Below are 22,761 nucleotides of genomic sequence, written 5' to 3'. Positions count from 1 at the left end.
AAAAAAAAAATAAAAAGTCTTTGTCTATCACTATAATTTAGGGCAAGGACCAGGTTTTCTTACTCATCATTACATTTTTAGAATTCTATGGCCCACTAGAACTTTCTGCAATGGGAACGGAAAACCAAATACTGTGTGTTCTTAGTGGGAACTAAACACATGGATGTAAAGGAGAGAACATTAGAGAGCAGGGCCTATTTGAGAGTAAAGGATGAGAGGAAGGTGAGGATCTAAAACTACCTTTCAGGTACTATGCTTATTATCTGGGCATTGAAATCATCTGTACACCAAACCCTTGTGACGCGCAGTTTACCCATGCAATAAGCCTGCACAGGTACCCCCAACCAGAACCCAAAATAAAAGCTGGAAAGAAAAATAAATAAATGAGAGCACGTGAACTTCTGTAGATACATGCTAACTGTTAACTGAAATGATGTATGGGTAGTAGAATTAGAGGTGGTTAGTATTTTCTCCTTTTGTAAATCTGCATTTTTCTGATTTTTTGGTAATAAATCAGTATCAGTTGGGTAATAATAAAACAATCAGTTCCTACCTCCCAGGGTTACCGTATATGTTAACTAAAATATTTATTCACTTATTTGATAAATATTTATTAAGCACCTAAAAAAGAACTTTCGGCAATGATGGAAATATTCTACATCTGTGCTGTTATAGTAGCCACTAGTCTCAGTGGCTAATGCTTAAACAGCAACTGGTGTGATTGAATACCTACATTTTATATTTTAGTTATATTTAACTATTTTAAACTTAAGTAGCCACATATGTCTAGCGGCTATCACATTGCTCATCACAATTTTAATAGTAAACATCAATAAATGGAGTTTGAATAAATAAATGAGTAAAATGCAGAGTAATCTGCTCATGCATCTCTGGATTTTTTTTTAATATCTTGTCTACTGTAGCATCAGAGCCAGGGCGTAGACATCACTTACTTATCCAAAAGTGGACAATGGCAAAATTGTATGATGACATCTTAGCCCTTGTATTGTTATTATAAATAGAGGTCTATAAAGGATAGAGTCCAAAAAGTGCACTAATATGAAAAAGAAGGGAAGGGAAGGGAAAGGGAATACAGGAGGAGGCCTTAAATTTGCTTTCACCGTAAAATAAAAAGACAGTCCTGAATAGTTCCCTTTTATTTTCATAAATTTCTTCTTGCATTCGGACTGATATCTGTATATCTCAATTCTTGGGTCCTTTCTTTCACATCAGGTATAAACAGTTGAGCACTCAGAATGACCTAGTTGATACCTAGGAAAAATCAATGTCTAAGAAAGAGGGAGTCTGCCTTATGTTCAGATGACACTGTTTTATCAATAGTTACAGAAATGCAGAAAGCTCCTTTGACCACACACCAATATTCACACACACACACACACACACACACACACACGCACACACACATGCTTGTTATGCAAGGAGTAGAAAAATTTTTGTTTGAAATAAACTAAACTAACATCAAGATTTAAAATACCAGAATCCTGGAAGTCAGCAAAGAGAAGCAAGATAAGAACTAAGAAAATGCATCTGGAAGACGTCCACTATTCAAGGGACTATTTTATTATTTTAGAACCAATCTGCCGGGCGTGGTGGCTCATGCCTGTAATCCCAGCACTTTGGGAGGCCGAGGAAGGTGGATCACAAGGTCAAGAGATCGAGACCACCCTGGTCAACATGGTGAAACCCCGTCTCTACTAAAAATACAAAAATTAGCTGGGTATGGTGGCACGTGCCTGTAATCCCAGCTACTTGGGAGGCTGAGACAGGAGAATTGCTTGAACCCAGGAGGCAGAGGTTCTGGTGAGCCGAGATCGCGCATTGCACTCCAGCCTGGGTAACAAGAGTGAAACTGTCTCAAAATAAATAAGTAAATAAATAAAATAGAACCAATCTGTATACCATATTATCACAGTTAAAACAATAATTGATATCACTTACTATAGGTTTCCCATAAGGGTTTAAATGTAGACCTTTAACATTCTCAGAAAAAAAATATTTTTGGTCACTGAAAATAATTGGTAACTAAATGGCAAAGAGAAAGAAAGAAAAATAAAAATATTATTTTCAGTTCATTATTCTGACATTTCTGCCGTAATTCTATAACCCTGAGTCCTTAACACATTACCGTAGATAATAGTAAAAATACAAATGCAAAAAAAGATTGGAAATAAAGTTCTTCCTACTATTGTTGACTCTTTCTATTGCATTATGCTATGTAGGACCGTCACATGGCTAAACTAATAAGATGGTAAAATAAGTTTCGTTATTCAATAAAATGGAGATAAAACGTCCAATGAGAGGTAGGTAGTAGCTGTCCTCACAGAAACCTATAAAAATGTGAGATTTTCCTTTCTCATCACAGATTAAAGCCCACAGGTTTCTCTGCTTAAGAGGGTCATGAAGTGCTTTTGCTATAAACTTAGGTTTCTAGCCTTAGGCCAGAAAGGGCAATAATAGGAAAGGGAATGGGATATAAGAGGAATCGTTTGTGTAAATTTGAGTGAAGACTCTACAAATTTGGACCCTGAAAAGAGTCAAGCTACCATTTAGTCAGGAGGTGTAAGCAGCCAAAAATAGTGCCATTTTCTTTGTTTACCTTTCAAAGATTGGGACATATTTGATTAGACAAAAATGAAAAAATAATATCTTTAAATTTTGCCTGTATCCATCAGTTACCTCTGAAGCTTTTAAACATCAAGCCTTCCTTGGACATCTTTAAATAAATCAACTGTTTGGTCCCTAGACCGATAGCAGCAGTGGGGCCCACGGGAAAGGGTGAGCCTTTTCTCTCAGTGAGAAAATGGTGATCGAAGAACATTTTAGACAGAGAAGAGCAGGAAGGGAATCTGACTCAGATATGAAATGCAGTTTAGTTAACATTTCCCTTACCCACATATGTGTATTTAAGATAGCCTCTTTAATCTCATATAAATGATCTTTTAAGATTTAATTTCCTTTTTCTTGTTTAAATATGTATCAAACTCTACAATGGACTTACCATAAAAACAAATCAAGCTACGTAATGTCAGAAAATAACATTTTATGCATAAGAATTTCCAGTGCCCTGGAAATCGTAATCTAAACCCTTAGTGTAATGCCTATTTTATCAGACCAGAGAGATTTCAAATCATGACCTTCTTTGACTTGAAACATTCAGAACTCTTCTGAACAAATATTGAACGAATGGGTAGGCATTATAATCTGTTCTGACAAAGGGTGACTCATCAAATTTCTCTGAGCCCAAGTTACATCTGTGAAATGGGGAAAATACATGTCTGGCTGGCCTGTTGAGAGGGTAAAATGCAGCAATGTTCATAAATTTTCTGGCACAAGAGCTGCTAGCATGTAGAAAGTACTCGCTCAAAAATAGAAGCATTAAAAAAATTGAAAAAAAATCTTGATTTATCAAAGCTGTTGTTATACTTGAATAAACTGGGAAGTAGAATTGTAATTTCTTTTGTTTTTGAGATGAAGTTTCGCTCTTGTTACCCAGGCTGGAGTGCAATGGCGCGATCTCGGCTCACCGCAACCTCCGCCTCCTGGGTTCAGGCAATTCTCCTGCCTCAGCCTCCCGAGTAGCTGGGATTACAGGCATGCGCCACCACGCCCAGCTAATTTTTTGTTTTTTAGTAGAGACGGAGTTTCACCATGTTGACCAGGATCGTCTCGATCTCTTGACCTCGTGATCCACCCGCCTCGGCCTCCCAAAGTGCTGGGATTACAGGCTTGAGCCACAGCACCCGGCCTGAATTGTAATTTCAAAAATTCTCTCACATTTTAAAATTTAACAAAACATAGTCTCTGAAAATTTAAATTGTTCTAGTTCAATAAACGGAATAAGAATTTATCACCCTGAAGGTTGTCTATGAAGCTAACTTTCAGTGATTACTGAAGCTCTCAGGTACATGTCAGAATGAAATGTATTTCTACAGTAAAGTAAACTACCATCAAAGATACTTGAACTTCAGCAGCAGTTGGAACTGTTTTGTTTTGTTTTGTTTGGATTTGTATAGAGTTCTGTCTACAATAGCAAATGTGTTTTTCTGCAAAAGAAGTCAAAATAAACCATTACAAAGAACCTTAATGGGAGGCATAAGTGTTGGCAACACTATGTGATCTATATCTCAAAAAACAAATTAACAGCACACACTTTCAGGACATATAGACAGAGATCAATGAAAAGGTGTTCTTGCAAATGGAATATTGAAAGGCAAGCAATTGTACACTTCTGCCTTTGGCATCTTTCCAATGAAAAGTAAGTTTCAAAATAGGAGAGGCTGCTGCTTTTTCTTTCCTTTTTTTTTTTTTGCCCTAATACAGAGTGAGTTCAACTTTCAGGTATCGCATGTACCTCTCTTGAAATACTAGCCATTAGGAATTATACGTATGAATACAATGATAAAAGGGGATTTGTCTGTAGCTAGTCCATTCCAAAAATGGAAGGAAACACTCTGTCTCAAACACCCACTTCCAATTCTCTTTGTATGTGTGTATGTGTGTGTGTGTGTGTGTGTGGTGTGCACATGTGTACTGGAGCCTAAAGCTCTCTGAGGTAGGAAAACTGAACACCTGGATACCATATATATGTGTGTGTATATATATGTGTATATATATATATATATATTTATACACAAACACATACACACACATATACATACACACACACACAAACACACACTCACACACATGGTCTCTGGGTGGTGGCTGCCATTCCATCTGCAGACAAATGAGATGTGCCGGGGTGGATTGGTAGGGGTGAGGGAGGTGAGAGAAGGACGGAGGCTCATGCTTCACGTGCTCTTTTTTCTTTTAAATCCCCATTATGCCACCAAGGGGGCTAATTTATGCCTCAAATTAGCTCATTATCTGTATTTGTATCCTTTTCCTGTCATTTGAAGAAACACTATGCAATTTAGAAAATTCATAGGGATGTTTTTTCATCGGAACGCAGTGCTGCACCCTATGCCTGCTTTGTTATCAAAAAAAGGGTCTCCTCACAGTAGTTTCTGGATATGCTGCAGGTGCAGCAACTGAATATAAGAGAATCTGGACACCAAGGAAAGTCTTGGGAAATAACTAGATGTCATGACAGGGACAATTTTTACAACAGTGAAAGATATGTCCCTCGTCTGGCTTATTGGTCCATTTTATTTGTAAAACCTATTTCTGTGAAATATTTTTTTTTCAAAAATCACCATCCAATTAGCTAAAAGAAAGAAAAAGAAAAACTCGATTGGATAAATTGATAAGTCACACTTTTCTAAAAATCCAAATTGCCTTTTGATTGGTTTTCTGGTAATTGCTATTGGGTAATCAGAAGCTTTCAGCACGTTTTCTCTCGTCAAGTACAAAACAAAACTGCAGAATGAAAGCAACTATTAAAAGCAGTTTCAGATTTTTTAAAGCAACTTATAATTAAAGGGTTTGTAGCTGTTGTTATCTTGTTTGGGTTATTACCAACAAGATCAATTTTGTGGGCTCCCCTTGTAGCTTTTCTCCCCAATCATCAGAATAAATGTTCATCTGTGCTGCATATAAGTGATATGTCTTCAGGAAAGAAAAGTTTATGAATCAAGTGAAACTAAATTTTTATTATACTCAGCATGAAAACTGTCCATTTTTGTATCAAATTTTTCCTTAAACACATCTGTCCTTGGGGCATTGTCCTATTTCTTCCCTCTCTATAATCAGCCAACATCAAAAGTATCTTTAATTAAAGAAGATAATTATAAAAACCATTTTTTTTTGTTTTAGACATATTCAAATTTTCTAACTTACAAACTCTCTTATTTGAAAGTCCCTTTGATGACACTATCCTTTGAATCTAGAGATGGTGCCTTGGACATAGTCTGTAACTATAGAAAGGTGATTGATTGATTTTTTCATTTTATTCAGGTCTGCACTTTTGACTTCATTGGTGTCAACCTAAATTAGATCATTAAGTGTTTAGTGTTTGTTTTTTTTTTTTTTTCAAAAAAGTAATAATCATAAGCAGAGAACAGAAAAATTAGTTAATTGCTGAAATCCCTCAGCAGGATGTCAGATGTGAAGCAATGGTATTCCCAACTTCTGAGTGAAGTTCTGCACTTTACAATGATGAGACTGAAGTGATAATGGAAGATGAAAAAAGGATTTGTGATTACTGGGATAAAGTGCTAATCTGTACTACAGAACCTGCTGCATATATCCCTAACATTTACTCTAAAACGCTCTCAGCTTTTAAATCCACCCTCCAAAATTAGTAGGGGGTTAAAGTAGAACCCATTGGGAGGTTACATTTATTTAATATTCAGTACTTTCTTGGATGAAATATTGCAGTCTATCCTCATAGGTATTTGTCAAACCATTAGAGTAATGGTTTATGGCTATTAAATGAAATTGCAGTTCTGTTTGTAAGTTCCATTTACACAGGATAAGCAAAGTGCCTTTATTTAGATTTAAAATACCTGGAATCTTAGCAGCAGCACATGAACACTATGTAGACTGTTAACTAATTCATAACCATGGTGTGAAGAGATCACAGACCAACCTGCTCTAGTTGCCTGTGACACACAAAACCCCACTGGGTACCCAGTATTATGCTGCCACACTCTGGGCTATTCATTTTGTAAGGGTTGGGCAGCCTGGCACTAGTCATTTTATTTTTGAACAGCTTACACTTTTTGGTATTTTAGAATCAAATGAAAAGATGCTTTTAATCATTGTTTCCAGCACAGGAATATTTGATAAAATTCCCTCTGATAATAAATGGAGAATCATGCCTAGAGTTAAAACAAAGCTTTCCTTCGAAACCTTCTCTGTGCCTTTTCCCCCATGCGCTTCACTTTATAGGCAATTTGTACAGACACTGCTGAGTACAAAAGAACTGAGATAAATGAAGTCTTTAGAACTTCACCTTTCTCACTAGGTGATGAGTTTGACTGCTTTCAATAGAAAAGACACTCTATATTCAAATGATTAATTACCAAAACTCACACTTTTGGTCATAAGGGATTCTCCAGATCCTCCTTTTCCTCCAGAGTGAATTAACACTATGTTAATGGTCCTGCTAGTTTACAGTGTCAGTTCCCAGCGGATTCTTACTGGAGTTCCCCCTCCTACTCACTATTCTGGGCTCATGTATGTACATGCACATGTATATACTGTTTTCCTTAAAGGCTCTATGTTTTTATGTAGCATAAGGTGCCTTGTTCAGCCCTGGTCAGTTGCACCTTTGTATCAATTAGACCACTGTGTGTCCTCCAAGATGCACAGCTTAACAACTGGAGCAGTAATTGAGTTTCAGGACTCTTTCTCCTCCTTGACCACTACTCTTGTGCAGGGCTTAGTCTGCACAATTATTTGAAGCAACTCTACCTTATCCTACACAACAGTGAAAACAAGTTAGATGGCCAATCACAGAATCTGCTCAGTTCTCATCCTGTGGGAAGCAGAGTTTACCTATGACCCCAGCTGCCACTCCTTTGGATCCTCCAGCACGTTTGTGCAAAGGCCATCCTTCTCCTGGCTGCTCCTGGCAATAACTAAACACTGCAGTGTGAGTCTTGGCCCATTCCTGTGGAATGAAGCACCTCTCTGAAGGACAGCTTTGGCTTTAAGACTGCCCATTAGCCTAGCCAAAGGTTTCTTAGAACTGTGCTGCAGTCTGAGAGTTTCGCCGCTCAATCCTTCTGCCCCTACTCCTTTCTCAGGGTCTAGATCAGCACTGAGGTCTGAAGGCTCTCTGGGCTTTCTTCACCTGTTTCCTCCCCTTCGTCCTTCACGGACATATCCCTCAATTACTTTTATGCATATCTGATTCTGTCTTGGTGTCTGCTTCTTAAAAGACACAATACAACAATTACAGTTCTGGAGTGTTTCCATTTACCAAACACCGGGTTAAATGCTTTACCTCTAATTTCTCCTGTGACCCTCACAACAACACTATGAAGGGAATGCCCTTTGCACTCTCTTCATTCTGTAACTAATGCAAGGGAGGTGTAGAGGGTCATAGTATTCCCCTCATCACATAAGTTACAAGAAGCACAGCTTGGATTTGATCACAAGTCTTTTCAAGCCGTCGTTCTGAATTACTCTGTTATACTAGCATGCTATATTTTTTCCCTGATGGGACTGAGAGAAAGACTCATTTCAAAGCTGGACATTTTTTTTCTCACAAAATGTGGTAAAAATGAATATTCCCTTTGCCTTGAGAAAATCACCTAAGTAGTCCCTTTACTAACCCAAATAGAATGTAATAGATACTTGTAATTCTAGAAGAAAACCCCCTAAGAACTCAAATTGACATGCTTTAGGACTGAGAAACTAAGATGTGCATTAATAATTATTGTTTGAGAAGTTGTTGATCTGGTGCAGAAAACTCTAGATCTTTAGAGATGGTCTGTCTCCAAAACCTACCATGGGACACTGCCATTCTAACACTCACAGCTGCTGGGAAGGGCAAGAAGGTTGCCCAGTTCCCATGCTTCAGACATCTCACTGAGTCTGGTTTTCACTCAATTACAAAATAATGAAAAATTAAAGAATATACTGGATCAACATCTGAATGAAGATTCTCATGAGTTCTAGAAAAGTCTGGGATAGTTGTGGTCTTGGAGAGAAATAAACTACTAGATTCCTAGACTTCTTAGATTATGGCAGAACTGTGGCAAACTTTTCTTTTTTCTGGAAATAGACCAAGACACATGAGACCTAGCCCAAGCTGTGAGGTAAATATCCTGTTACAACAGTAGCAGTCACCATCTATTAAAAGTGTTATTATGTGCCAAACACTGAATTAAGTGCTTTGCTTACATTACCATGCAGTATAGTGTTTAATCCTTTCAAGAGTCCTATAAGGTTAGCACTTTTCTCATTATCCCAGTGTCAAAATTTATGAAACTGAGGCTTAGAAATCAGAAAGGGTGGACTGAAGATCATACAACCAGGAGGTGGTGAAAACAGGACTCAAAACCAGACCTTTCTGATGTCAGGGCTCCAGCTTATTCACTCGAAAATACCTCGGCTGGAATTCAGATTGACAGAGATTCACCTCTGCTTAAGCACTACGTTTCAGAATTATATACTCAACATTATTCACAATAGCAAAGTCATAGAATCAGTCTAAGACCCCAGAAACAGTGGATTGGGTAAAGAAAATGTGTTACATATATACCATGGAACACTACGCAGCCATAAAAACAATGAAATGATGTCCTTTGCAGCAATATGGATGCAACTGGAGGCCATTATCCTAAGTGAATTAATGCAGAGACAGAAAATCAAATAGCACATGTTCTTACTTGTAAGTAGGAGCTAAAACAATGGGTATACATGGACATAAAGATGGAAACAACAGATCCTGGAGGTGCTGAAAGGGGAGAGGGAAGAAGGGGTGTAAGGATGGAAAAACTACCTGTTGGGTACTATAGTCACGACTTTGGTGATGGGTCCAATAGAAGCCCAAATCCCAGCACTATGCAATGCATTCATGTAACAAACCTGTACATGTAGCCCCTGAATCTAAATAATCATTAAAGAAGTAATTTCTTTCTTTCTCAAGGAAGCCAAGTGAGTGTTTTAACAACATCATCTAAAATGAGAACAGAATCATATGGAACAGAGCTGTGTACTGTGCCAAGCAGTATCCCCCAGTAAAAAGTACAAAAATCATTTTAAAATACTGAATTTGTAATATAGTTTCACAAAATGAGGTACTGGGGATCATCTGTGGTGTTCAAACTTTAGCAAGTATCAGAATCATCTGGTGGGTCTATTAAAAGGCAGGATGGGCTAGCATGGTGGCGCTCGCCTGTAATTCCAGCACTTTGGGAGGCCAAGGCAGGAGGACCACGAGGTCAGGAGTTTGAGACAAGCCTGAACAATATGGTGAAACCCCGTCTCTACTAAAAATACAAAAATTAGCCGGGCATAGTGGCATATACCTGTAATCCCAGCTACTCAGGATGCTGAGGCAGGAGAATAGCTTGAACCTGGGAGTCAGAGGCTGCAGTGAGCTGAGTTTATGCCACTGCACTCTAGCCTGGGCAACAGAGTGAGACTCCACCTCAAAAAAAAAAAAAAAAAAAAAGGAAAATGCAGGATGGTGGCTCTCAGCCCCAGATTTTCTTATGAAATAAATATGAGAATTTGCATTCATAATAAATTCCCAGGTCACACAGATGCTGATAGCCCAAGAGACTCACTTTAAAAAGTATAGAAATAGATAGAGATCTTCATTTTCTACCTTCATACCTATGTTTTAATGCTAAAAAAATGACAAATAGCTCAACTCCCTGAACTAATGAAAATGATAAAGCACCAAATTCAGAGCTGTGACAAAGGGCATGGCAGGACTGAGAGTCTCAGTTCCTGGTTTATCATCCCCTAGACTCTAAAAAAACTCCCCCTGGCCAGAAAGCAATCTGAACTGGTCCCCAGCAATGTTGCAAGCTAGCCCCAAGAAGGGTGGGTAGAATTTGTCTCTGTAATAATGCTTCTTTGAACAAGTATAATACTGAGAAAACAAGAAAAGTGCTCTCATGAGGAACTTGTATTTCTTTTTCTTTCCTTGAGGAAATTCCAGACAGATCCCATGGATTTTCTGGACATTCTTTAAAAGTGTTTATTAAGACTCTCTCTGGATATTTTAATTGCTAGGAGATCTTGCTTCAACAGAGGGCCTAACAGGTAACAGATACTAATTTCAGGCTCGGTACTGCATTTAGACTTCAAGCATCTCCCCATGTCCCCACCTTAGGTTGGAAGCTTACAGTGGAAGGAATGGGAACAATTGACTGCTCCATTTCCTTGCCTAGAAATTCCATTTCTCTAACTCCACTTGGTGGATAGCCAGTGGCACACCCAGTGGTGGGAGAGATATGGTGCAGGAAACCAGTGTCATCTGGTGTTGATTTCCTCGGTTGCTGGCAGATGTCGGAAGCTCTCTCCTGCATGTGCCTGTGGAGCATGTAGTGTGGACAGCATCTCTCCCTGGGCTTGCTGCTCATGGCTCTCTCACAGCGCTGCATCTGAATAGAACACTGAAGCCTGTGTTGGCTGAGGTCCCTTCAGTCTTTGCAGGAAGCCCTCTTGGGCACGGGTCCATTTTTATATAGCCCTACACAGACACTTCTCCTACAGATTCCTTATCTGGTCACTGGGAAACATGAACTCCTGACCTGTTCTCAGGGGAAGGCGGTCTCTTTTCAAATGTAGCCTCCTCCTTTGCTGCCGCAGGCCACTTTAACTCTGCTCTGCTGAAATTTGTTTTTCTCAGGTTTGAATCAGATTTATCAGGTTCCTGGATTCCAGGAATCATTTATACGGCTCTCTAAATAGCATCTTTGAATCTATTTTTTTGTTCTAGGCTTTGAAAAACAGGTACATAAACATCACATTACACAGCCATAAAAACCGAAGCTATCTCATAGTCTACCACGAATGCCCTACCTTTGCTAAATTGATCATGACTTGTAAGTCATGGTCAGTAATGCCATTCTGAAGTACCTCACTAAGATGACAGGCATGTAACCTGTGACATCTACATTGCAGCAGATAGAACCTTCAAGACAAAGGGACAAAATGGCATTCCAGAGATTACCCCAGAAGGAATGGTGCCATTCTAAATACCAAATAAGTGTAGCAAATACCCTTCCAGTTATTAAAGCAATTTTATTTTTTGTCAGTGGCTAAGGAAGGACCTTTTTAAATAATACAGTTTCCATGGGTTTCAAAGGGGTTAGAGATACGAAGTAGAGAATAGATAACATAGCTGGTCATTGACTAAATACATATTTACCTCCCTCCCCTTGGAAAATTCCAGTAAAGTCACAGAATAAATGTGAACATAAATTCCAAATAGCACTAGAAACCTAAGGAAGATGGGAGTAGAGGGAGCGAAGGTGACAAAAAAACAGTGAAGAATTTGTCAGAAATATAAGAAATAAAGTGAGTGGGGACAAACTGACGAAAAAAGCCACACAGACAAAAGATAGGGCGTCAGGGAGTCTGCCAGCAAACTGTGTGGACATTCCAAAAGGTGCATGTAGAAGAAGGATAGTTGTATTCTGTGGATACAATGAAAGGATGAGACTGTCCTGACCATACCCATACCCGCTCTCAGAGCTCAGGTCCCATTCAGTTTCCTAAAGTGAGACTTCTGACACCAAAGACTGTCAAGGAGAGTTCTGTGGCTGGAAACCAGTGTCCCTGTTATGGCAGCCATAGAAAAGGAAGAAGATCCCTGCACCCAGAAGAAAAGTTCTCATTATACCCGACAGGAAGTCTCACCCAGCAGCACATCAGCTCTCTTTCTAAACAAATGGTGGATTAAAGAGGAAATAAAATCTAAAAATAAAGACAATTTAGAAAGCACTAACTATAACAACACTACATAGTACCATCTATGAAATACTTATATATTTTACCTTACAGTTGACAAATGGAATTTCTCCCGAGTTTATACTGGAGCCCATTTTATGCTTCCTTGACATACAAATGACTTAGGTCCCAACTTCAACATTATGAAACTCCGTACATTATGGGGCTTCAAGTCCCACTCACCACTGGGGGGGTCCCATTCATCCATAGCACTAAAGATTTCATTTCTTGTTATTGAGCTCAGAAAGGTGTTTTTTTCTTAATGCTCCATTTATTTAGTTTGAATTGGGAATTTTCTTTATAGATCAACTCATTGTACCCCCTTGGAGAGAATCTTCAGATTTATTTCTATTCAAAAATGTGCCTAAATATGTTTTGCTTATTCACTTCCTCATGCTTCATTTCTCACTGCAATCTCCCTAACTCTACTGTTATTTGCCATTTCCCAAATCATGCTTTCATGCTTTTTTGCTATTTCCCCCATTTTTTTATATGAAAAATATATGCTCCTCTTTTGCAACAGTGTTCAAGCACCACCTTTCCTGCAACACCTTCTGGAGATCCCTCACCTGCCTTTGTTCATCACACCTGCATGATGGCACTCCTTTTTTTGTATTGTAATTACACCTATGTGCCTATGTCCTCTTCATGCTATGAAATCCTTTTGGGGACTGATGGAATAAAAATCATTTTTGTCGAAACAATAATACCCGGCACAGTCCAGAAGTTGGGGGCCATAAATCTGTGTGGAATGCATGAATGACTTCCCAGGCAAAAGGGGGTAAGTAGCTATGCAGAGAAAAGGCATGCCCTGTCCACTTGACAAGAGTAGAAATTACAAGCAAGTAATGAAAATTGGTTGGGAAAAAAAAGATGCCTAGGGTCAAATCTCCAGTGTATTGAGTAGTCATTTCAATATTTTAGTCAAAGTAGAAGCTTGGTAATATGATTTCTTGTAGAAACATTTAAAAATTAATTGGAAGGAAGAAAAGGCTGAAGGTTAAAGGGGTCAGCAAGGAGTAAATGGCAAAATTCAGAGTTCCTGAGAAAGGTATATAGGAAATTCCTTAGGATGGTTAATAAACTCTAATAATCCTCCCAACCTCCTCTCACAAGCTCCACAGGATACAATTACCCTTCTGCCAGTGCTACCTGGAATCTTTGAAATATCCACACAGTTTGCCCAGGAGCTGTCAGGTTTTGAAGTGTAGCAACAGCTTCTAAAAGAGTTCGAGAACAGATACCAAATGTGAACCTCCTCCTCATTTTCAAGGCGTGCCTGCCTTTCCCATGATTTGTCCCAGGCTGCTCTTGACGCTTCGTCTGGAATGACATTTATTGGGAACTCCCAATAAATAGAGGTGTTTCCCTCCATCAACATAAAACTACTGCATTGCTTTTCTAGAAAGGTAATTACCTACCTGCTTCTCAAAATGTTGCAATTAGCTCACTGTTCTCTACCTCATTTCTAGTGTTGGCATTTGAAAAACACCTCTGGCTAACACGGTTAATAAAAAACTTCTAGGTGTCAATAAATGTCTGTTGAATAAATGCTTCATTAATATATTTTAATGGTGTTGGATTATCTCAAATTCTATTTTAAACTTTTCTGAATTACAGACCCTTTTAATCCCTTGATATAATTTATACACAATAAATATCCAACAGCTAAGAAATAGTTGCTTTTTGCTATAAACAACCAGTTCAATCAATGAAGGTAAATTCTACTTTTTTTTAATACTCAAAAATTATTTATCTTACTTTATATTCACATGCATTAGCAAGATCAGAAGTATCATATATGCAGTCTCTGAATGACTAAAACTAGATTATGAAAGCATACATATTAAATGATTCCATGCGCAAAATAATTCAACCATTTTTATCACCACCGTAAGTTGTAAATAATATCCATTAACCTATAAAATTATCCTGCATTGAAACCTTGCATTTTCAGACTCTTTCAGAACCAGAATTTCTGATTCATTGACTAATTAATAAAAAATAACCACACTCACATTATAACCAGATCACCAATAATCAACGTAAGAGAAGAAAGCACACTTATGCTCAGCTTAAAATAACAGAATAACATCTGTAAATTCAGATTTACTCTAGGATGTCATGGCACCTCAAGTTCGTCAGTATGAATTTCAGTTATCAAGGGACTATATTAAAGAAAAACATTATTGTCTTTGTATATCATGGTAAATGATTATATTATTAAATAAATAATATTCATCAGCGTAAGTAAGACATTTCCCCAAATTCAATCTGACCAGCGACCTAAACTTTGGAAAACAGAAACATGCATATTTGAGAACTTAAAGGAAAACAAATTTGATTTAAAGGTTTGGGTACTTTTGGAAAAACATTTAAGTTTAAACGGGTGTTTCATGTTCAGCAGGCACAGTGCAGTTTCGGAGGGTGTAACATGTCTCTAATAACCTACACAATAAAGTGATCTAGCATGGGCACTCAGCAGGCTTCCCAGGGTCACTCTATCACTAAAGTCAACTTTACATGGGCCTAGTGTTTCTAATCTTGTTTTCTTGGTATTTTCTGTCTGGTACTGTCTTTCTTCTTCCCTGATTGGCTTTTATCTTCTTGACTCTTCTCCTACTAGGTAGTAAACAAATCCCTGCTGAGTGGTAAACAAACCTGGAGGCAAGGCAGGACCTCTGGGAGTTGCAGCTGACACAGTTATAAAAGAAGTCTAAACTCTTAAAGAGATAAGGAACCTTTAAAGGAAGTAGAGAGCAAAGCATTGAAGTTTTGCTTCAGTTTCACCATTTGTACTAAAGATGGCTGAAAAGAAGTCCAACAAAAGAGAGAGATAGCTACCGGCAATGGAACACGGAGAGGAACTATTCAAAGCAATGATCTTTACATTTCTTTTTCTTTGAAAGAAATAACAAAGCCCTAAGTCAAATATTATTTCACTGGCAACCACCACAGTTTCTGAAATTATAATAATACTTTCTCATATTTCTAGGATGCTTTGAAGTTTACAAGGCCATTTTGCATATATTATCTTGTTTGATGCCCACAACCTGCCCCAAAATACTTTTGCAGGCCTCTCCCTAACTCTCCCCCTACTCAGTTCAGGCTCCTCTAACCAGACCCTGCACACTGCCATCTTCAGGCATTCACTCTGCTCCTTTTGTTTATGCAATTTCAATTTCCTCCCCACTTGGCCCATCTCAATCTTTTTTGGCATTTAAGATCAAGCTCAAAATACTACTTCCTCTGAAGAGCCCTTTCCGGGGATCCAGCTCAAAGAATCTTATCTTCCTTTGTACACTGTGACAATCAGTGTCCATGATATCACATTAAAAAATCATGTCCTGTGTCTCATAAGATGTTCTATTACTGAGCATTAAAACATCCTATTATTTCAATTTTTCCTATCAGGTCTTGCCTTCTTAACTGAACTATAAATCTCATGAAATTGGTTATGAGTACATCAGCAATTCATTTTGAACAAACCGGGTCTGATGGATTATGACTGGCCAACTGTGGTTGGGTCCTGGAACCCATAAGGGAGCAGGCAAGAACTCTCCTAACAATAGAAGCCCCAACACCAGAGGAGCAGGAAGTGGAGCTGACTCATGGACAATTGACGTCTCTGGGGAGCAGGAATCAAAATGAACATTTGTGTGTTCCTTTGTCACACTTGTTATTCAACTTAATTATAAACCTCTTAAAGGTAGAAACCCTGTCTTATTAATAGAATTTACTTCCATGAATTAAACCAGGAATAGAAAACTGAGGAGGAGGTAGGTCAACCAATAATGAAGGCATCAGAGGAGACAGTAGATCATGCCAACAGTGAATACCAGGACAGCAGGGCTAAGTGAACAAGAGCGAGAAATAAAATTCTGTGGCAGGTCTGCTGATACAGTCTTAGACCTAGTCTCCAAACAGATGGCCTCAGACCTAAGTGGGAAGAATTCAGGGATCTACTAGTACTTTAAATGACAAAGAGTGTAGGGTAGGCAGGAATTTTACGGCTTCCATCTCCAGGATTGCTTGTCAGAGTCTTAAACGTCATGGAACAGTATGTGCCAGGAAGTAGATTCTGTGTCATCTATTAATTGAAATTCACAGCAGAGTGGACTGCATACAGCAATGGCTCCACAAATAGTGTTCAGTTGCGCTATTGTGACATATACTTAATTTGTGTGTATGTGTGTGTGTGTGTGTGTTGCCTCTTGTAGGTTTTTAAATTTATGCTAATGTTGAGAGGCAGGAAAAGCTTTGTCAGTGTGGGGAGAGCCCAATCTGGGAAATAGATACTATTCACCAAATTCTGCCTTCCCTATATAACAATTCCTGGAAAAGTCTACCATTTTTGGTTCCTCTTTCTCAAAATCACATGTCAGGATTCTAACATTTGGTTCAACACACAGTTGTCTCTAATGACTCTGGAGTCAAGATCAAACTCTGATAGTTATAAAATACTGAGGCAAATATACTTGTATAAACTAATATGCAGTTTATGTCAGCAGAACCATGGAGGAGTTGTCCTTAGCAATATTTGTTGGTAATAAAAAAATTTAATTGCAGAAACTGATTTTTTAAAGTTATGCTACAATGTCCAACTCCCAAAGTTACTCTTATCTTCAGCATCATTTAATAAAATTCTGTTCAAGTGAGAATTAAGGCTTTAGGCTTTAGATGTTCTTTCCAGTATAGTTTTATTTGATGTTGCCTGCAAATTACTTCAACACTTAGTGGCCTAGAAAGCTGTATAGATTTACTGTCTTATAAAGTTTCTGTGGGTTAAGAATCAGATCATGGCTTAGCTTAATAGTCTAGTTCAGGGTCTTTCATGAGGTTATGGTCATAATGGTTAGCTAGTCATTAGAAGGCTTAACGGGAGAATATGTTTTTAAGACATCTTATTCTAATAGCTGTCAAACCAGTGCTGGTTGTTGTCAGAAGGCCTCACTAAGTTCCTTACCACATAGACCTTTCCACAGGGATGAGTATCCTCATGACATGGTAAGTGATCCAGGAGATCAAGGCAGAAGTGGCAATGTCTTACAGGATTGAACCTCACTCTGCCACATATGATCTATCACAAAGACCAACTCCAGTGTATTATGGACAAGGACTACACAAGGACACTGGCATCAGAAGGTAAAGATCACTGGGGCCCACCTTAGAGTCTGGCCACCACAAGTGTGCTATCAACTGTTAACCCAAATAGCATCACATTTTGGCATAATTTTCAAAAACATTGAATAAAAAATACATCCATAAATAATCGCTATAGTACTATAATTCTTAAAGATTCAGGAGTAAAGAATTTAAATCAAATAATTTTTAAGTCATATAATTCTTTTAAAAATTATTTAGGGAGAACAAATGGAACCAGGCAAAGAGATTTTCACCATGAGATGTAACAGGAAAATGCCAGCAGCCTCTTTTACTTTACCATGGAAGCACCAAGCATTTCAGAGACTATTATGAATAATGGTTAAAACCAATACTAGTCCATCATGAACTGACCTTTGTAAGAGCAAAACAGTATCCCACGCTTCAGGAGTCTTCACTGGTAGGAATAGAAATCTTCCTTCTTCCCTTTTAAAAATGGAAATTTGAGATACTGTAACATCAAATCCAAACCCAGTAAGAATAAAAGGTAATTACTTTAAATTGACTAAATTTGTAACAAAATACTCCTCTGTTATATGAAACACAATAAGCTGAGATGGATTGAAAAAAATATAATCTTTATTGGGCTCAAAGCAAACCAGATTCCCAGGGGTTAAAAATATTTAGCATTAAATTGCTAGTTCACTTCTTGCCCTCTGATAACCAGGAACAAAATTGCTTTTCTGTTGCATAAAGTATCTTTCAAATTCAATTGCTTATCTCCTCATTCATTCAAGAAAGAGAGACCTCAGATTTACAGGAACCAGAGCCCATAATACAAATATAGTATATTAAACATACAGCAGACATCTTCTGAAAAATAACCAAAACACAGTCTATTGACTTTAACCTTCTATATCAAGGTATTCTTCAGTGGTCTCAACTGGATGCTGGCTATGAGAAATTCCAATTATTTGAATTTCTATATATAGGATAAGCATTTAGTTATCAACACACACCATAAAACATATTTTCATCTGTTATTAAAGCACTATTACTATGTGGAATTGAATGTATTTCTACTGTGAACTCAACTGCCAGTGAAGCGGGCGAGGCAGCATTTTTTGTAGGAGATTCCCTTTGCAGACCTGTTTTATGTGCACTGTCCTGTGGCAACCTTCGGATTTGCTTTTGGATAAATAAAATAATACCCTGTGGAAATACTTTTGACATTCTTTCCTCTTTCCTCACTCTCTTTCACCTCCTCTTATATGCAGTTATTCAGTGCGCTGGTTTTCACAAACTAATTTGATGTTAACAATTATTTTTCTACAGTAATCACTGTGCCAATGCCTTGCAGGCTTACCGAAACCCTTCTTGTGAAAGGAGATCTCTTACAGGGTACAGAGCTCACTTAATTTTAGCAAAATGCCAAACAGTGGGGCTGAGATGTACCTGACTTCTTATCACACTGATTCCAATTTTGATTAAAACAAGTTTGCAGACTAGGAAATGGAGCCAAATTAAATGTATTTCTAGAATGGCGTGGATGTTAGTGATATCAATGTTTGCTAGGATCTCCTAAAAAGCATCACTGCTCTTCATGGTTCACAGACTAGCAGAATTGGAGCAGGATGGAGAGAAGAGAGGGGGAAAAGCCAGAGGGGAGAAAAGAAAAAGTTTCATCAGGACAGAAAAAGAAATCTAATTCAGTATCCTCTTTCTGCAACAACTAAGCAGTTGATTTCTGAGAAAGCTTAGTGGGTTTCCCACATGGTTCTATAGATTATTTGTCCAAAGTTGAGTGGCTATAGAAGAGCAAAGAAAAAGACTCAGGGCTTTTTATTAGGTTTTATCTTTGTTTTAGTATAAAACTCTATAACTCTTATGATTTATTTCAGATTATAAAAGAAGTAAAAATACATATGATAAAATTAAAAAGAATAAGATAATCCCAGAAATTGTCATTACAATCTGATGCATATTTGCCGAGCTTCCCATTCACATATTATTTGCATATATAAAATATTGCTATCTGTGCAAGTCTATATTCTGTATTACACAATATTTTAAAATTTTTATTAATATTTCTTCATTATATAATGCTTAATATTTTAGTTGTGAAATAGTTCTTTATATAAATGTGCCATGATTTTTGACTATTTTTTGTTTCATTTAATATAAACATAATTTAACAACACTTTAATAAATGACTTTGCATACATATATATATATACACACACACACATATATACTGATCTGTACTTTAAATTGTTTTATCAGAATGGATTTCTAGATTTGAAATTTTTAACAGTAATTTACTCATATAAAGGCACTCTCCAATATGATAATTCCCTCAGCAAATAATTAAAGAAAGAGAATGTGAAAGTTAATCAAGTTCAAGAAAGTCTGTATTCAAATTTTTCTTAAAGGTCCTTGGTATACTAACATTTTTTAACTCTTTCATTGAAGTGTCATTTATACATATTGAAATGCTCTGGTTTTAAGTGTTATAGTTTTATGAGTTGAAAAGTGAATACATCCATATAATCAGACCCATATCAATATAGAAAATATTTCCATCACTCGTGGAAGTCCCCAAGTGCTCTTTCCCAGGTAACCTCTTCTACGTCTAGAAGAAACTACTATTGAGATCTTTTTCACTGTACGGTCACTTAGTTTTGCCTGTTCCAGATCTTCATAGACAATGTGGTTTGACATGTCTTCCTTCTTTCCCTCAGCATAATGATTTTGAGATTCATCCATGTTGCTGCATAGATAGGTATTTAATTCTTCTTTATGGTTGAATAGTATTATATACTGAAATTGGCCTAGCCATTTTTCTGTTAATGGACATTTGAGTTGTTTCCAGCTTTTGGCTATTGTAAATAAAACTGCTATGATATTTCAATCAAGTGTTTTTTGACATATTCTTTCACTTTTCATGGGTAAATATCTAGCAGTATAATTTCTGAGTCATAGAGGTTATGTTTAACTTTATAAGAAACTGCCAGATTATATTCTAGGTGCTTATACCATTTTACGCCCTGCTCTAAATCCTTGCCAAGATTTGTGGTTGATAATCTTTACAATTTTAGTCATTCTCATGGGTGTGGAGTGGTATCCAATTGTGATTTATATTTTCATTTACCAGATGACTAATGATGTCAATGAGTTTTTATGTGTTTCTTAACCATGTTTCTTTCTGCAGTATCTAAGCTATTCTAATCTTTTCCCAAACTTTTTATTACTAAGTCGAATTATTTTTTGTATGTTCTGAATTTAAGGCCTATATTTAACATAAATATATGACATTTTATCACAGCCTATAGCTTGCCTAATTATTTTCTTACTGTTGTCTTTTAATAAGCAAAAGTTTTTTAATTTTGAGAAAGTGTAATTTCTCTTTCTTAAAAATTATTATTGCTGTTTATCCTATTCAAGAAATCCTTGCTTATTGTTGTGCTTTGAATGTTTTTGTCTCTGCCAAAATTCATAATACAACTCAGTCCCCAGTACAACAGTATTGGGTGACGAGGCCTTTGGGAAGTGAGTCAGTCATGAGAGCTTCACTGTCATGAATAGGGTTAGACACCTTTCCACAAAGGGCTTGATGGAGAGAATTTGTCCCATTTCTTGGCCTTCTACCTTCTGTCGTGAGGATGCACCAAAAAGGCCCTGACCAACAGCAGATGTCAAGGCCTTCATCTGGGAATTCCCAGCCTCCAAAACTGTGAGAAATAAAACTCTGTTCTTTATAGGTTGCTCAGTCTCAGGTCTTCTATTATAGCAGCACAAAATAGACTAAGATATCTGCCCTAAGCTACTGTCCTATATTATCTTCTAAAAGCTTAGCAGTTTTAGATTCTATATTAAAGTCTAAGGTTCATATTAAACCAACTTTTGTGTATGGCATGAGACAGGGTCAAGGTACATGGTTATACACCTGGATTTCTGGTTGTTTGAGAGCCACTTGTCTTAAGAATTTTTTTCTACTGAATCGCTTTGGCACCTCTGTTAAGGGAAAACCAACCAACTGGCTGGGCACGGTGGCTCACATCTGTAATCCCAGCACTTTGGGAGGCCCAGGCTGGCAAATCACAAGGTCAGGAGATCGAGACCTTTCTGGCTAACACAGAGAAACCCTGTCTCTACTAAAAATACAAAAAAATTAGCCAGACCTGGTGGCACGTGCCTATAATTCCAGCCACTTGGGAGACTGAAGCAGGGGACTCACTTGAACCCGGGAGGCAGAGGTTGCAGTGAGCTGTTGCAGTGAGCCGAGATCACACCATTACACTCCAGCCTTGGCGATAGAGTGAGACTCCATCTCATTTTTTTAAAAAAGCCAACTATAAGTCTATTTCTGAAATCTCCATTTTGTTCCATTGGCTAAATCAGGAACAATTTAAAGCAATAGCTACCTGATTCCATGGTCTACAATGACTATTTTACCTCTACCTTTTGAATCCCTGAAATGCTGCACCAGCCTTCCACTGCTCACTACCAATTCTGTATCCCATCAGTGCTCACTACCAATTCTGCTAACAACTACATAATAACAAGCCAGGAAGTAATCAGCACCCCACTTAATACTTATGATAGAGTCCTTGTGGCCATCTGACAGTGCAGGATCCAGCTGCAAAGTCCCATTTCAGAATCTACTTCCTAAGACCATTTCTAGCAACACCTGGGCACAGAAAGTGAGGCAGAGATTTACACAGGGCCTCTATTGGGAAATGATCTTGGGGATGATGGCTGTAAGGGAGGAAGAGAACCAGAAACAGACAGAGGAAGTTGAACTGTGATGCAGTTGTAACAGAAGCCTCAGGCGATTCCAACCCTATGAGGGGTCTGGAGCTGGAAATCCCCTTCAGACTTATGCCAGATTGAGGCAAGTGAGGTAAAGCTTTAAACTTCTACGTCAACCAGTCATTTGTTGCAGACTGTCCCTGGAGAGGATACATAACCTTGGGTGAAACAGCTCCTTTCTGCTAAAGCAATAACCTTGTTCAAATAAGAACACTGGCTTCCATTACCTACAAAATTAATGAAAATGTACTTAAAGCTTATTACCAGATTTTCCATTTATGTGTTGATGTCTGCCATGGTCCTTCTGTCAGACTAGCAGGCAGGTGGACATAAGGGGGGAAGATGAGTTAAGCCACTTTTCTGAGATCAGTACTCCCCAAAACAAGTCCTGAGAAAGGGGCTTCAATTTAGGCAGCTTATTTGGGATGTCATTCAAGAAAGTATAATTAAGGGAGGGGGTAAAGT

The 22,761-nt window shown here is 37.8% G+C and overlaps 1 long non-coding RNA gene across 5 annotated transcripts in view; it reads right to left on the bottom strand.

Moving 5' to 3' along the window:
* LOC103794583 (uncharacterized) overlaps positions 1–22,761 on the bottom strand; it is a 455,426-nt gene that overhangs the window by 314,742 nt on the left and 117,923 nt on the right. For all 5 annotated transcript variants that reach the window (XR_013520575.1, XR_013520576.1, XR_013520578.1 and 2 more), the window contains one exon: positions 17,899–17,970. This is a non-coding gene — a long non-coding RNA (uncharacterized LOC103794583). The remainder of the gene's footprint in view (positions 1–17,898; positions 17,971–22,761) is intronic.

Source organism: Callithrix jacchus, chromosome 7 (assembly GCF_049354715.1).
Source record: "Callithrix jacchus isolate 240 chromosome 7, calJac240_pri, whole genome shotgun sequence".
NCBI classification, from domain to species: Eukaryota; Metazoa; Chordata; class Mammalia; order Primates; family Cebidae; genus Callithrix; species Callithrix jacchus.
The sequence above is the reverse complement of the archived record's forward strand: the minus strand, read 5'-3'. Positions and strand labels throughout refer to the sequence as shown.